The sequence below is a fragment of the Corvus brachyrhynchos genome, unplaced genomic scaffold (assembly GCF_000691975.1).
Source record: "Corvus brachyrhynchos isolate BGI_N302 unplaced genomic scaffold, ASM69197v1 scaffold142, whole genome shotgun sequence".
NCBI classification, from domain to species: domain Eukaryota; kingdom Metazoa; phylum Chordata; class Aves; order Passeriformes; family Corvidae; genus Corvus; species Corvus brachyrhynchos.
This window is the reverse complement of record NW_008237226.1, coordinates 321364-326380: the sequence shown is the minus strand read 5'-3', so window position 1 is coordinate 326380 and position 5017 is coordinate 321364.

The window sequence follows — 5017 nt, the reverse complement described above, 5'->3', positions numbered from 1 at the left end:
GAGGGTTCGCCCGGGGTTGTTTTTGCCGCTGTCCGGAGCCAAGGGCGGACCCTGAGCCTTGGCGGGAGCGTTTTTGCTCTGCGGGCGCGAATCCCCTCGGCTCGAGGTGTCCAGGACGTGCCCCAGCACGGGCGCGCTGCGCTGCCCCGTGGGCTGATCCCAGTGGGATCAGCGTGAGGCCCTGGGAGGCACGGCCTGGGCCTGAGGGAATGGGCTGCCCTGGGGATGAGACGGAACCGCTCATCATTTATTTCTTAGATGACGAATGAGATAATGCCCTGGTTTTCTCTCTCCACCTAAAATTGTCTATTGTTTAGCTCAAGGTTGTATGTACAATTTTTTTCTTGTATTTGACTTGTAAGTGAAGCAGAACTAGTAAAATAATGATAATTTTTCTTCACTTTTTCTTTTGTTTCCACTTTTTTTTCCCCCCTTCTCACAAGTCTTATAGGACCATTGCTGCAGTGTTCCGGGTAGGCATTTGTCATAATACATGATATTAGGATCAGTTTAAACAATATTAGCAACTGAGAGAGAGGATAGGTGGATGATTCACTAGTGGTTCTGGTAATCAGCTCATTACATGGCAAATAAAAAACTGTGTACCTCCATCTCCCTTGCTAATAAAGGGATAATGCGTATTTATCTCATAGAAGCATTATCAAGATCAGGTAATTGCTTTTAAATCTTAAAATTGAAAAGTCTACAGAAATGCAAAGAACATTAGCTTATTATCAGTAGAGATACAGAACTGACAGGAATTCTGCTGGCTCAATTTCAGAAACTTGTTTACACACCAGACTTGCCCCTCTTGGGGATATAAATATGGTCACTTTTATTTCCATCTTTCCTGTCATAATGTCAGGATGAAGATATTTCACTGACTGCATCACTTGTCTTTCTGTAAATGGTCATTTATTGTCTTTCAGTAAATGTCCATTGTGTTGTTTTTATGGGGCTTTTTTCAGACTTTAATGAGGTACATTTATTTCTTTACAGATTTCTGAGGAAGTGAAATGGAGTTGCAATTAGAAGCAATATGGCTTTGACACATCAGAAAGTATGAGTGTAATTGCTAAGAGTACTTCTGTTTTTGTCATCTCTTTAAACTGTTCACTAAGATGTAATTGACTACAACAGATTGAGAGACTTCAAATGAAGAAAGAATAATGGAAAATTTCAGTTATATGCCCAAAGAATTATATTTATCGTATGGGTGGATAGTCATGCAGACAGCACATGTGCATGTGCATCACTGCTTTTTGGAGCAAAAGCGCACAACAGAAAGGCTAATCCATCCTAAGAACACAAGGCCCTGGTAGTGTTATGCTGGGTAAAGGTCACTGTAACATGAATTAAATTCTCCTCCAATTTTACATACATTAAGAAAAAAATTTTAAAAAGTATCCTAGAAATTGTTCTGAAAGAACTAGAAATTGCTGTTTGCTCTATTACGTAATCCCTCTTGAAAACATTTCCAGTGCCAGAGGAATAGCAAGACCCAAATATTACACCAGTCTCTAAAACAAGCCCTGTGTTTCCTGAGTACTTTAAGACAGCTAATCTAATTTTGTATAAGGTAGACTGATAGAAACAGTAATAAGGAAAGAATTAGGAGATACTATGATAACTTATAGAAGAGTAAATGTGGAGTTTTTATTGGAAGATCAGGCCTAACAACTCTACTAGAAGGATTCAGTAAATGTGGAGAATATAGATCATGCCCTATTCAAAAAGTCCTGAATCACCTGGAAGAAAGAGGGTAGTGATGGTGTTTACTGACGACTCACATGTATTCATGGTTGTCAAAACTCAAGCTTGAGTATGGATACCTGCAGAAGATTTTTCCACTGCTGAGCTATGATGTAGTAAAATGGAAACTAAATTTAGTGCTATGAAAGTCAAACTAAAATACAAGTTCAGCGACAGCTAAAATTAGCAACATTGTTATGGGGTTACTGAGTGCGATAAGGTTAAATGCACTAAGAGTTTAATTATAAGACAGGATGATTAAGGGTAAATATTTTTAGGAAGGCTATAAAATCAGGAGCTTTGCCATGGGAAGGCCTGTTGTCAGAAATGAATTTGCCATGTTTCTGGAGAATAGGTTGACGGGGCTGTTGAACAGTGTCCTGGGTTGCAGTATATTCTATTACCAGCCTCATGAGCTGTTGAAACCAGGTGGGGCAGTGTTTCCTTGCCTCCTCCCCCCAGACTATCTTTCTGTTAATGGCCCATCATTGTCCTGCCGCATGACTCAGAGGTAACTCCCTCCGGACTATCTTCTGTTAATGAGCCTAATCAACACTTGGCCTCATGACTCATTCCCCCATTGTGAGATGCTCCACCCAGAGGGAGGAACCAAGCATTCCATCCTGGATATAATCTGAGATTCTGAACACCAGAGAAAACCTTTCCACTGGATTTCCAGAGGACAGGAGCTACATAGCCACCACTGGACCTTCTGAGGAGGAGCAGACCCTTTTTTCTACAGGATCGCCGCTTCGGGAGGACAAAGCAAGTTTACTTTCTTATGGCAACTGCTGGCTTCCTTGCTTTGCAGTGTCGTGATAGAGGGGAAACCCAGACGCTCAGTATGAGTGATCAACAGGAATCCGATTTATTGATTGTACCAAAACTCCTTATATACTAACAATAATAGGCTTTATGCATATTCGTAACGGCGCATTCTAAGTGGTTCACGTCGACTAAGCTGATCCTAAACCCCTCCTTGGACCCCCTTTCGTGGTCAGCAATTCTGCTTTTTTCCCTGGCCTTCTAACCACAGATGTCTATTTATACTGCCAAAACCTAACCTTGCTGGCTCTGCAAATAAACCCATAGTTCAGCAGTAAGGCTCAATGGTGGTTCAGTTACTGAGCAAGATACATGTAATATTCTGTAACTTCAGTTGTTACACAGGATGTGTGGTGCATTGTCTTATGAGACCTTGCTCAGCTAGCTGCAAGGGTCTATGTGCCCATTCTCACGTAGCCAGCTTCTCAGATCAGTACGCTGCAAAGAATCTGTATATCCTGAATCTATATGTCCCTTTTCACGTAACCAATCTCTCACAGTCTCCCACTAGTTTGTTTTCAAACTAGTACAACAGTCATCCAGATGTGACCAACCACTGGCTTGGGAGGTTCCTAAACCTTTAATTCAAAGAAAACAGGGTGGTGTAGCGAGGAAGAATCATTCATTATATGCTCATATTTACACTCCTGTAAGTGTCCATTATTAGCCTCTCTAAGAGAGATAGCAATTCAATACATAGACTTCTGGTTTGAGGCACTGTAGTATTTCTACTAATTCTTGTTGTTACTAGTGACAAAGTTGAAAAGAAGTGAGTTTCACTTAGTTAAAGAATAAATCTTCAAAATCTTGAGTATCAAATATGACTCTATGACATATCTCTTAAATAAACATGTCAAATGCTTGAAATATTTCTAAAAAGTACATGGCGCTCAGCTACTGTCTGTGTACTCTATTGTTTTTGGAAATAACAGTGTTGTTTAAGCAATACACCATTGTCTTCATAGCTGCTTTCACAAAAGCAGGTGCAGTGTCCTTTCAAAGACATGAAGGGATTAAATACATTACACTGAGTATCTCAGAGAGCTATGAAATGTATTTCTCTCTGTCACATGTGTCCACCGGGGTGATTCCTTTAAGGTGTCTCTTTACTGTCTAAAATACTCAGCTAACTTTCCTTTGTCAGGAATTCTGACACTTAATAGCAATGTTTTATTTTGTCTTGGAAAAGAAAATATATGTTTTCATAAGATGTTGCCAAATGTGTTCTACTGCACAAAATACTCATTCAAGTTCCGTGCTTGCTTACATGATGGTTTTCCAGCATTTGAAAACAAGCCTGAAATATGACCTGTTTATTTGTATGGAATCATTCATGGATATAGGTTTTAGTGACTATCAAAAATACACTTTCTGTAACACTAAAAGCTACATATATACTTCATCTGGGATGGCTTCCAGTGTTGGGGTTCCTCCCCCCTGCCATGTGGTCCTGGGAGAGGGGCCCTGGGGTAGAGGCAGGGCCTACAGGGTTTCCCTACTCCCTGGTCAACCTCGTTCCCCATTGGTTGTTTTGTGTTCCTCTGCTGGGAAGGACCCTCTGGTGCCATGATTGAGCAGTTCTTCGGCAGTCACCGACTGGTGGCTGGAAAAATAAACATCTCTGAAAATATCTACCAAGAATCAGTCCATATATATTATTTTCCATGGGCCTTGTTGTCTGATACACATTGCAAGAATTACCACTGCAACAAATGTGGTCATGATATTGATCCCTAAATGTGGGATGAGATTGTGGGCATGATATTGATCCCTAAAGACAGTGACTGTGATTTGTGAGTAAACTTTTTGGATTTCTCTTCTTGTTTTTGTTTTGCTGTTTCATCTCTAAATTATGGAGGAACCATGGAAAAATGCGTGGCTCTCCGAGCCGCATATGGACATTTATCTTAAACTTGAAAAGATTCTTGAACAACGAAACAACGATTTTTAAATTTTAGCTTAATTCAAGCTCAAAAGGAACTGAAACACTTCCTGGCATGGTTGTTTAAGAACTTTTTCTACGTTTCTTGGGACTTGATTCTTACCAAAGACTTCTGGAAGACTGTTTGGACACAGTTAATTTCTGAGTCAAAATATATGCTGAAGGAAGAATATTTTCGTGAATATTATTTAATTACCGAGACTGTTGAGCAATGTCAGCTGTGTCCTTGTGAAGAGAAGCGTGCCTCAGGGACCATGCAACCCAGGCCACCCACACCAAGCGCTCTCCGAGCAGCAGCGAGGCAATTCCCTTGCGTGGGTGGAGCGACGCGAGCTGCAGCGCTGGTAGTGGAATGAGGTGCGGCGGGAGCGCCGGGACCCGGCGGTGCCCGCCCGGCCCCGCACAGCGTGTGGTGGAGCGAGCCCCATGAACGCCCGACCAAGAGGGGCCGCATGCGGGCGGCGGCTGGCAGCGGTGGGGGGGGGGGGGGGGCCCCGC